We start from the raw sequence: 12945 nt of genomic DNA on the forward strand, positions 1-12945 counted from the left end.
TCCCAGAGCTGCAGCCAGCAGTACAGATATAGCCAAATCCAAGAACAGTATCACAGAAGACCAGTCCTGAAAATGGCACAGAAATGGCTTCAAGACATTCAGATTCTAAGGAATGCATAATTCTGCCAACAAGCACAACAAAAAAGTCCTCAAAAAGATTCAGGCCAACATTTCCAAGGCAATGAGCACCATACAAAGGCCAACAGGTGCTCATCAAGCCCAAAGCAATCAAACTGGTACTCTTAAAAGGTGCCAGCCCTAAATTGGATATCACCCACACTATCCATCCCAGTCTCTTTCCCAGCTGTCCATACTGTCAACATACTAAGCTTCAGCAACCAAAGGCCAGTAACAAGGTCAAGGCCAAGGCACGGGATCCATAGAGTCCCCTCCAAAGACTCCAGAATAAACACTTTTGTCTATCAACTTTTAAGACCAAAGAACTGTATAAAACTTGGACTGCTGTCCACAGGGGTAGGCATCTCCCTACGCCATTTTGTATAAATATAATACGAAACCCCTAACTGTCCCCCCAAAAAGAGAAATAATCATATAGTTTTTATATCAGAATGGGTTATTATAAAACATTTTAATAATTTCCTTTAATAATGTCCTTGCCTTCCTGGAATAAACTCTACTTGATCATAATATATTACCTTTTAAAATATGCGGTTGGATTTATTTTGCTAATACTTTATTTTAAATGTTTGCTTCTCTAGTTATACGAGTGAATTAATGTTTATAATAGCAAAAAAAGGAAATAATCTTTACGTCCATCAGTTGGGAAATAACAATAAATTATGGTACAATGTGCTACAAAATATTATTCAGCTTTTTAAAATTAATTAGAGTTCCATTTACTGAACTGAAGTGATAGCCATGATATATTGTTAAATGAATAATGCACGTTACTAAGCAATAAATATGATCCCTATTTAATTAGAAAACAAGAAGCCTGTATATTTATGTGTATATGCTTATATATTTTGAGCAAAGAGAAACACATTGAAAAATACTCCTCATCGAAGTGTTGGTTAATGTTGGCTACTCCAAGGAGTATAACTAGAGAAGGGAGAAACCCGAGGGGAGAGGAAAATATTAACTTTTTCTTTATTGACTCCTAGAGTTTATTTCAGTGGTTGCAAGCACATGTATAACTTTTGTAATTAAAAAAAAAAATAGGTAGAATGTTAGGGGATGGGGGAGAAATACCCCAGCTGCCCATTATAAGTAATGACAATCAACATTTGTTGACAACCAATAAACGCCTACCTTTAACATATCCAAAGACAAAAACAGAATTAAATTATCTAAAGCAAGGAGAAGACTCATTATACGAAGTTATTTTAAAGTTCAAAACAATCCAATCTGGAACTAGAGTTGCATAAAAGTAGTCTTTCCCAAGTGCATTAAGTGAAACGTCTTCAGGATGAACTGTTCTTTATTTTATAACTAGCACAAACTTATCAGTTTATAAAGATCAGGAAAACTAAAGATGAAACTAACAGAAAAAAATGAGTCAAGTTCATCTAAATAAAAATATTCAATAATTATAATAAAGATACACAGATAAGCAGAAATTGACAAAGTGCTACAGAAATAATTGAAGCTTAGGGAACAACAAGATTGTTATATATAAAAAATGTTTATTTAGAAACAGAATGCTTGTTCCTTGGTGCTGCAAAGAAATAGCACTCAAACATAAATTTAATTCTCTCAGCAAGGCCATTTTTACTTTCTGCAGAAAGGGTACACTCGCCAGCAGTTTTGCCACAGAGAGTACACGGAACAAAGGAGACAAGGTCATTTATAACCTGACGCGTCCATCTTACTGCATGTCCGAGAGGTTTCATTGGCTGGAAGGGGACCTCACATTCTGTATTCGTCCCAATTGGCTAGTAACTTAGAACTTTTTAAAAGAGACAAAGGCAGAGGAGAACAAAGGAAGGAGGAAGTAACTTGTGGAATGCTAAGAAAGGTAAAAACACCTCCAAATAAGAGGAATAGGCTATGACCTAATGCTTGCTTAGACCAGCATAAGCATGCCAGGGCAAATATTTAGGCTAAATTGTGGGAGTTAAGAATATAAACTACATTGATTTTTTTTTAATTACAGCTAGTAGATATTTAAGAATGTTAGCACAGGTCTTTGAATAAATTTTGCTTCTAAGAGAACTTACTATTTATTCCTAATTCGACGGGGAGGAAAGTTTCTTTGAAGATGAACCTCTACTTTACTTTTTACAAGATTCTAAATAACTGATTATACTACAGAAAAATGGGTAAAATTGTCCAATATATTATTTTACACTGTAAATAGATAAGCCCTTTTTTTTATTAAGTAGGTAGATATCAAAAAGGAAAAAAAAACCCTCCAAGCAGTCCACCTTAACTGTCACATACAATGTTTTAAAAAAGAAAGATTACAAAAGCTGTCAACCTGAAGCACTGGCTGGGGTAAGGGTGTAAGGAGCAAAGCTCAAGTTATTATTCACAAAAAAAGATATTTGTAAAAGTTAAAAATGTTTACATAATCAAACTGAAAAAAAAAAGTTGTCAAGGGACTCATCTCAAGAAACACTAAGGTTTGAGATTTTATAGAAAGGATTAAAATTAATTCTTGTCAAGTTCATAGTGTTCAAAAGAAATAGTCCAGAAAAACGCATCATAGGAGTAGGCCCAGCAGTATCTGAGTTTTTCGGTTTACAGGTATTCAAAAACTCTCTCAGCTCTTATCAAATACTTCACAAAAGAAAATTTAAGGATACAAATAAAATAAATCAGTATCTAAACTACCATGGGTTTCTAAAATGCCTTGCAAGGCTGAAAACGAAATCAAGACAAGATAATAAAGAAAAGCTGGAGTGACAACGCCAGTAAAAAATTGGGAGGAGCTGGAATATATCAAAAAACAAAAATCTAGGATGCTTTCCACAGGCTAATAAAAATTACCATTTATTAAGTACTAGACATTGTCCTAAGGATTTTCACCAAGATTTTTTCATTTCATCATCATAAAAACCCTGTGAGATAGGTTTTTGGCCCCTCACACAATTAGTGACAGAGCAGTAATTCAAACCCATTTTCATGATTCAAAACTCATAAAGTCATATTCTTTCCAATATACATTGGTTTCATCATTGGAATTTCTAGGTTTCTTACAACTGAGCAACAGAACTGTCAACCTATAATATAGGAAAGTCTGAATAACAGCTTTCAAACAAAGTCTCTCTATCTCTCTAAAAAAAAAAAAAAAAAAAAACCCGAAAAGGAAAAGCTAAGATTCTCTGATCCTGAAGCAGAATTTGGGTGTATGTGGTTGGATGGTTATTTATGTGCTTTAATAAGTCTTCATTCCATAGGCCTAGTAAAGCTATTTACATTCATCCACACTAAGTCACAATCCCAGGGTACTCTAGAGGATTCCATGGAATTTAAACAGAAATAGAATTACAGAGTACAACAAGTATCTATCAAGTTTCTATAACCTACAACCTAACTAGCTGTGCCTTATCAAATTTCAGCAACCAGAACTAGAAATTGTGGGATTCCTCCACCCAGTGAAATATTAGGAATAAAGGGCTAAGAAGTGACTACCTTCATTTAGGCAGAGAGAATTTCCTGAGATCTGAGATTTGAAGCAGATTCTCCAAGCATAAAAAGACTAAATCACAATCTCTATATACCCACTCTCATTTCCAAGTTCAATAACTACAATCTACTTACAAGGCTGGATTAGCCAGGGAATTTCCATGGCAGTAAAAAACAGGGGCCATATTGCTTAATGTTGTCAATCTTTATAATCAGTTATGTCATCATATGATAATGCTAGCATGGTATTACAGACAAGGAAATAAGAATGGCTACGTGGTTCAAAGATCATTCAGAATAACAAAAGTTTTCCACTATTATTGCTTACGTACTTTTCTTTATGAATTTTATGACTAACATTTGCTGATATTTATGAAAAGGAATGTATCAATCACTGCCTTGCTTTTCATAATACTTTGTCACATAAAGAAAACAGTAAAATCTACCAATATTGGCTTACTGAACTTTAGGGAAGTGGCAAATATTAATAGGCTATTACGTATTTTTTTGAACTATATTTTTCCTAGGGGTAGAAAAAATATGTAAGACACAGGATTCTGAATTACAATTTTAGCTTTTAAGGAAGAATATGAAATTTCCATCCCCAAGTGAAAGACAATAGTAGTAAAATTAACAACTTATACACAGTAGTCAATAAATATTTAAATGAATTAATATGTTAATACACTCCACAAAATCCCCAGTTTTCCAACAAAACTAATCCAACTCAACTCTTAAACCTTACACCCAAGGTGTCTGCCTAACAAACTAATATACAAAATCAAGGTTTTTAAAAATATAACAATGATCTTTTACTACAAAAAATGTATATGAGAAACTGAGATCTGAGTGAAGAAAAACATTCTACTACATGCTGTTCTCCAAACTCCTCTCCACCTGGGATACTTCTTTTTTTTTTTTTTTTTTAAAGAAAAAAAAGGAATAGAATCTTAAAACTTTGTGAGAGTCTTATTCAGCGTTAGACGTAATAAGAGTGTCATCAGGAGGTACAACAGGGACCTGTGAGATAAATCATTACAAAAGCAAAGTGGCCAATCTTCTCAGTAAATAGAAGGAATTATGCCCTGCAAAAGCCCTTCAATAAAGTAGCTGGTGTATCTCCAACTCACGACATTCAATGAACACTTAATGGGCACAGGCTATGTATTAGACCAAGGACTGACAAACTTTTTCTCTAAAGAGCTAGCTAGTAAATATTTAGGCTTTGCAAGCCATATGGTCTCTATAGCAACTAGTAGTCAACTCTGCTGCTGCACCCAAAAACAGCAATACCCAATATGTAAATAAGTGAATATGGCTAAGTTCCAATAGAACTTTCTTTATGGACAATGAAATTTGAATTTCCTGGCCGGGCGCGGTGGCTCAAGCCTGTAATCCCAGCACTTTGGGAGGCCGAGACGGGCGGATCACGAGGTCAGGAGATCGAGACCATCCTGGCTAACACGGTGAAACTCCGTCTCTACTAAAAAAAATACAAAAAACTAGCTGGGCGGGGTGGCGGGTGCCTGTAGTCCCAGCTACTCGGGAGGCTGAGGCAGGAGAATGGCGTAAACCCGGGAGGCGGACCTTGCAGTGAGCTGAGATCCGGCCACTGCACACCAGCCTGGGCGACAGAGCGAGACTCCATCTCAAAAAAAAAAAAGAAATTTGAATTTCCTTTAATTCTCATATGTCACGAAGTATTATTTCTCTTTTGATACCTTTTCAACCGCCTAAAATTGTAAAAACCATTCCTAGTTTGCAGGTCATACAAAAACAGACAATGGGCTGGATTTGGTCTATGGGCTATAGTTTGGCTATAGTTTGGCATTGTACAAAGAAAATCATTTGGCTAAAGTTCACACAGAGAATCTTCTCATCTTCCTCTTGCCACCAGGAAACATAAAAAAGAACAAAATCTGGTTTATCTTTAGGGTTAGTTTTAGTTACAGTCCAGGACTTACTCTGAATATTTTAGATGGTGTGTATATGTATATTTCTCTAAACCTACCTCCTCGTGCCTAAAATTTCCTCTAATTCCACAATAACAGATGACGTGTCAAAGGCATAACCGAGATAATTGTCAACAATCCTTACTCAATAAGTAGATAATGAGCACCTACTATGTACTAACAATACTGAGGCTGAAAAGATGAAAAGTCACAGCGCCTGCTTAAAAGCTCACACATTAGGCTGGGCGCAGGGGCTCAAGCCTGTAATCCCAGCACTTTGGGAGGCCGAGACGGGTGGATCACAAGGTCAGGAGATCGAAACCATCCTGGCTAACACGGTGAAACCCCATCTCTACTAAAAAATACAAAAAACTAGCCAGGCGAGGTGGCAGGCGCCTGTAGTCCCAGCTACTCGGGAGGCTGAGGCAGGAGAATGGCGTAAACCTGGGAGACGGAGCTTGCAGTGAGCTGAGATCCAGCCACTGCACTCCAGCCTGGGTGACAGAGCTAGACTCCATCTAAAAAAAAAAAAAAAAATACTCACACATTAGTGACGAGCCAGTCATATTAAATATTTAAAATATGTTACAGCCGGGCACGGTGGTTCACGCCTGTAATCCCAGCACCTTGGGAAGCCGAGGCGGGACAATCATTTGAGGTCAGAAGTTCGAGACCAGGCTGGCCAACATGGCAAAACCTCATCTGTACTAAAAATATTAACAAAATTAGCTGGGCATGGTGGCACATGCCTGTAATCCCAGCTACTCAGGAGGCTGAGGCAGGAGAATCACTTGAACCCGGGAGACAGAGTTGCAGTGAGTCACGCTGGCACCATTATACTCTAGCTTAGGCAACAGAGTGACACTCCGTCTTAAAAAAAAAAAAAGTGGTGACAACTAGTATATATACCAAGTGCAAGGGGAGAATAGATGGAGAACATCGTGCCCAAGCCCACCTGGGGGAGTAAGCAAAACCTTCTTCACTCAGAAGACACTGTTTGGGCTAAGGCATGATGGCTGTGAAGCAGTTTGCCCAGAGAACAAAGGAGAGAGCAGGAGTAGTCCATGAAAAAAAGAACTTCATAAAGAAAGGCATGAAAAGGTAAGAGAAGACTACATACTTAAGGAACCACACGCAGTTTACTATCGCTAAAGCACTTGGAAGAAGGAAGTGGCAGGCAATGAGTCTACAGAGGAGGCAGGGACTAGATCATTAAGGACCTTAAATGGTTTGCTAATGAGTTTCCATTTTATCCATTCAGTGATGAGGAACCAATGAAAGGTTCTGAAGAAAAAAGTGACATGATCAAATGACCATTTAGAAAGATCACTCTGGAAGCAACGCAATGGAAAAAAGGTAGGCAAAGTTGACAAAAACACTAAAAGTTTTTCCTCAGCAATTGGATTTTTTAAAAAAACACACCAACAAGATCATTTCTATAATGCAACTACTCAGTTTAAATGAGTGACATGAGACTCTCTTAAGTTCTGATAAACAAAGAAAGGAGTTTAATATGCAGTATAAACCAGGAGTGAATAAAGGCAGAAATTGACATTATGGGGAAGAAAAGGCATAATCAAACACCAACATCATTATTTTGCCTCTTAAACTTAGTAATGTTTACCTTCAACTATTCAAGGGAAAACAGAGACTGAACATAACAAGATACTCCACGTGTGGCCCACAAAAAAAAAAAAACTTACACGACACATCCACAAACACAGCTTTCACATTATTTATAAAGATTTTTTAAAATAAACTGACCTAATAAATTTGTTTCCAGAAAAAATTACGGTATTATAGTTACTTTGACCCTTCTAGAAAAAAAAAAAGGTCCCAGAAACTTTTTTTCACTAATTCCACAACCTGCTTTAGCCTTCTAAAACTCAGAACCAAAATTCTTGTTCTCTGTCTAATATTACCTTGAATCTTAAATACACAAAGCAAAAGGTCCTCTGAAACAGCGGTCCCCAACCTTTTTGGCAACAGAGACCAGTTTTCCAGACAATTTTCCAGGGGTTGTGGGGCAGAGATGGTTTGGGGATGAAACTGTTCCACCTCAGATCATCGGGAATTAGATTCTCATAAGGGGCGGACAACCTAGATCCCTCTCATGAGTAGTTCACAATAGGGTTCGAGCTCCTATGAGAATCTCATGCAGCTACTGATCTGACAGGAGGAAGTGCTCAGGCGGTAATGCTGGCTGGTCAGCCACTCACCTCCTGCTGTGCACCCTGGTTCCAAACAGGCCATGATGGCCCAGGGGTTAAAGACACCTGCTCTGAAAGAAAGAAAAATGGCTGGGCACAGTTGGCTCACACCTGTAATCCCAGCACTTTGGGAGGCCAAGGTAGGTGGATCACTTGAGTCCAGGAGTTTGAGATGAGCCTGGACAACAGGGTGAAACACTGTCTCTACAAAAAATACAAAAATTAGCTGGATGTGGTGGCACGTGCCTACAGTCTCAGCTGCTCAGGAGGCTGAGGTGAGAGGATCGCCTGAGCCCAGGAGACATAGGCTGCTATGAGCTAAGATCACACCACTGCACTCTACCCTGGGAGACATAGTGAGACCCTGTCTTGAAAAAAGAAAAGAAAGGGAAGGGGAAGGGCAGAAGGAGACTGCTTGAGTGGGAAAACACAGCTCTAGTCTTTAAGCTCTTCTTTAACCTATTTCTCTCCGTGACCTTTTCAAGAAACTCATCAGGGATATGCACTTTGCATCACCATTATACAGCTCCTCAACTCATTTTTTTTCATCTTAAACAATCTTCACCTAATGCAAGTTACTACAGAAGATGCTATTCAAAGAAACCAAGTGGTAGTTCTCGCGGTATTACAACGAAGTCTAAACCATTTATTTGTATAGTATATTTACAGAGCGCCTTTCCCTCAGAATAATCACAGCATTTCATGACTACAGGTACATTAAGCAAATATAACAATGCTGAGTCTCAATTCATTCAGAAAGAAAAAAAAGAAGTCCAAATAATTAAACTAGTTTCCAAACTATTTTATAATATTTGTTGCCTTGATCAGACTACTACTAGAAGAGTAAACAGCCCTCTGCAATAGCTTGTTCTAGCTCCTTGAATTAAAATCTGCATATTGTACTGTCAGCAAAAACATCCCAGCTAACATTGGTGATTCTGGGTAAGTTCAATCCAATAATATTCAACTAGTGTGCCCAATCAGAGTGTCTCAGATCTAATTTTAATTATATTGTAAAAGGAAGAAATATGACAAGGAGAGGATTTTCACGCATTTCTTTCATGCACACTTGTTCTACCATCTATTCAATCAGTACCAGCTACCCCAATAGTCCCGTTTGAAACGACTGGATTAGTATACTCCTTTCTAGGGTCTCTTTCCCTCTCCATTCAAAATAATTCACAGAGTCATTTAGGAAATACTCAAAGAGCAAAGGCAGTTATGGGGAGAAAAGAAAAGCAGAGCTAGCATGGGACAGTCAAGAATCCATGATGGAAGAGGGAAATAACCTATTAATGTTTAACAACGTTAGTAAAATCCTAATTTGCAAACCAAATTAAGTTGTACAAGTGAAGTATGCTAAAATGAACTACCAACCAGTAACCAGTACAAATACAAAGCAAACTGAGTGTATGACAATTTATTAAATATATTAAATTACGTAAGCATATATGCTGAGTAAGTTTTAGCCATAAGTAGTAGATTATATTGAATTCCCATATCAACACATGTATATAAAAAGGGAAGTGTTTGGTTACATGAGATATGCAATTCACAGCACAATAAGGAAAGGTTTCTGTTGAAAAAGAATGGCAGAAGCGATTTGGCTAAGAAAAGAAAATAACTATTATAATTGTGAAAGATAATGTTCTATTTCTTAAACTGGGTAAAAGGCATGCAAGTGTTGGCTGCATTGTGGAGTCTTTATATTTTACACATTTTTATAAATACTTTGTAATATGTGGTCAATATCTTATAAAACAATGTTTAAGTGTGAGAAAAATCTGAACAAACATTTGTTGACATTAGAGGTAAAATGCACATAGGCATCTAATCCATTTGTGCTAATTATGGTACTTTTAATATAAATGAAAAGAGATCACAAAATATGAGGAAGAAAATACCATAATTTATCCTTAATTTCCCTACAGAAAGTAAGCAGTAAAGGTTTACTGGTGCTCTTAAAAAGGCTGTGTGTGTGTGTGTGAATGTGTATATACACACTATCTATACACACACACACTATATTAAATTTACTTGAAATTAACTTTTTACCTCTAAAGTTCCCTTAAAATCAACCACCATCACAAATATTTCCTTAACCACATAAAAAGTACTAATACTCCTCTACGCATAATCCCAGAAATAAATTAAAAAACAAATTCCTAAAGACAAATGTTCACACTGCAAATAACTGTATCTTTTGTATATACGCAGACTTAACATCTATGTGAGTTGTCCAGGTTTATCCACATCTATAGCACTTGCTTTATGATGGGCACATGCATTTTAATTATGCCTTGTCAATACTACCTTGAGTGAGAGGGCAATATAGCATATTGATGAGAAGCACAGGTTCTGGAGCTAGCATTCCTAAATGGAAACTTAGGTCTTCTACTTCTCAGCTATATAATATTGGACAAGTTATTTAACCTCTCTGTGTTTCAGATTCTCATCTGTAAAACGGAAATAACTGCATACCTCATAGGGTGTTGGAACTGATTAAAACAATGTACAACAGGACTGGCAAAGAATAGGTGCTACATAAATGTGAGCTGTTACTACTAGTACAGCTGGCCCTTGAACAACATGGGCTTAAACTGTGCTGGTCTACTCCTATGCAGATTTTTTTCAAGCAATACGGTATTCATGGGATGCAAAAACCGAGTATACTGAGGGCCGACTTTTTCCTATACATGGTTCCGCACACCAACTGCGGGATTTGAGCATGCATGGATTTTGGTATATGTGGGGGTCCTGGAACCAATGCCCGGCATACAATAAGGGAAGAATGTAGTAGTAATTGTATTGCACCCTCTTCCTGAACATACCAAAAACATTCTTAAGCAATGTGATTTCCTGGCTAACATGAAATGCTACCTATATTTAAAATAGACATCAAATCTGAGGCCTGATTAACTAAGTTTAAAGCCCTTCAACTCTGAAGAAAATAGGTGATTCACAGATCTACAAAACTACTCTATCAAGAACAATCTGAGAGGACTGTTTCCCCGAGTGCAACTATCAATTTCTTCCCTTACACAAGGGGGCAGTGATAACAAGAAAAGAATCGGGCTCTGTAACACCTCTTCCTACAGACAGTAGGGGGTGGCAGTACATATGGCTTACAGTCAGAACAAAACAGGAAGACCCAGCAGAATTCTCTTTATTCTCCTCTGGCCCTTTCCTCTGTTCTTCAGCCCCAACAGCGTCTCAAGGTAAGGGACATACCTACAGAAAAGACTAAAACCCAAAATCAATCAACAAGGAAAATCCATTTTTGTCTTTGAAGCAAATGATCCCCCAATGGCTGAATATGGACCTAAGGGAAATCCAATCAGCATGAATTTTCAGATTATCTGGCAAATTACTATAATGAGAACAGCATTCACACATGTAATTTCATTTCTTTACAAGAATTATAACATAAAACATTAAAATCTCATAATTAAGTACATTCTAATGAACACATTTCCATATTTCTGCTTTTGTTATATAGTATATTTACACTCACTGTAAATACATATAAGTTACATTAAATAGATCACGGAGTTGTCTTTTGTTACTTCTGAAATTCCAGCTATGTTCTGACAATCCTCTCAAAACAGATGTTCTTAAATGGAAGTCAAAATGTTTTGCAGCATGTGGGTAATTTCTTATGTATGTATAATATACAAGTACATAAATCTATATAGAGACATAAATATCTAGATACAGAGGGGATCAGGAGAAAGGAAGAAAGACAAGGTTTAACGTTTTATTTCGTGCTCACATCCCTAAGAGGATCTATCTACCTGGGAAATGCTGCAAGAAGCACTCCACTGACAGTATCCATGTTGTTGCTTTTTATGCCAATTTACTGTATTCTTTTTATTTCACCATCCCAACACCAAGAACATACAAGAATATTTTACTACTGCCGTTCTCTGTAATTAACCATTGTGATAGATACTGGCTCAAACCCCTTAAAATGCCTGAAAATCTATCCCTTTTGTTCACCATACTGTTTTGTTTTCCTCATTACAGATATTTTCACCTGTGTAAAAATCAGGAAAAGAGCACATACGAAAAATACTTCCCTTTGCCTAATGATTTTGAACTCATAATTATGGTCAAGACGTTTGGGGTTTTGTGTCTTTACCTGGAGAGGATCAGAGAAGAGAGTGAAAGACACCCGAAACACCAAACCTTCTTCCTAATGTTAATTATCATTGTTTATGTTTTGTGAAGACCATTCTAAACATTCCACACCTGGAACTGAAGACTGGATACAATTGTACCAGTGCTCTACACGCTGATGGCAAAACCTGGAATTATTTTAGCCCTATTTTTTCTTTCCCATCTCATAGCCAGACACAATTTGCTTTTTTTCTTTCACGTGGTTACTTTCTCTATCTCAAAGAAAAATAGCTTATCACAGCTCCTCCAGATTTCCTATGGCAAAATATCTAGCAATAAGCCTTATCAATCTTTTATTATGCTGCACCTCCTTTCCCAAAGGAATTATTAATATCGCTAATAACACTTCGACCATGAATCTCAACGCCACACAGGCCAGCCCATCCTGTGCTTTACCTGGCACATTTCACAACTACTTTTATGCTGCATTCTGGGGGCACATTCTGCAACTCGTTCTGCACCACATTCCCTGCCACGTTTAGCAATCCGCCTCGCATCTTATCCTTGGTCTCCGTCATCCAGAGACGCTCTAGGTACCAAATTCCATGACACCTTCGTTGACAGCCAAGTGGCGACCCCAGACGCCTCTGAAGCCCGCCTCGGTGTCATATTCGGAGCCAGTCTTCCCCACGCCTTGGACACCGAGGCACTTCGCTGCCCATTTCGCCGTCTCCCCGCTCGCCCCCGCCCCTCTCCCCGGAGCCGAGGCTGCGGAGGCGAACGACCCTGTCACTGAAGCGACCTTTCCTCGCCCTGCTCCCCGGACCCCTTACCTGCCGCTCTGAGGGGCTCTCTGCACCTCCGGGTCAAGCCCCAGTCCTCGGGGTCTCCTGTGAAGACCGCGCCGCCCGCCGGCGCCGCCCGCGATTCCCGGAGCACCTCGCAGCACTCCGACGCCCCGCGGCGGGTCTGCACCCTGGAACGGCGCGGCGGGGCCTCGCAGCCTGCGAGCGCAGCCCGCGGCGGTGCTCCTGTCAGCGGCGGCTCGGGGGCCAGCTCCAGCCCCTCGGCTC

The 12945-nt window shown here is 38.5% G+C and overlaps 1 protein-coding gene across 1 annotated transcript in view; it reads right to left on the minus strand.

The window, feature by feature from the left end:
• The window catches only part of TANC2 (tetratricopeptide repeat, ankyrin repeat and coiled-coil containing 2), a 483987-nt gene extending 471042 nt beyond the window's left edge, over positions 1–12945 (minus strand). Inside the window, exon 1 of the mRNA XM_017882923.1 lies at positions 12706–12945. The gene's annotated coding sequence lies outside the window, so the exon portion shown is untranslated. The remainder of the gene's footprint in view (positions 1–12705) is intronic.

The sequence above is a fragment of the Rhinopithecus bieti genome, unplaced genomic scaffold (genome assembly GCF_001698545.2).
Source record: "Rhinopithecus bieti isolate Rb0 unplaced genomic scaffold, ASM169854v2 scaffold_12928, whole genome shotgun sequence".
Taxonomy (NCBI): domain Eukaryota; kingdom Metazoa; phylum Chordata; class Mammalia; order Primates; family Cercopithecidae; genus Rhinopithecus; species Rhinopithecus bieti.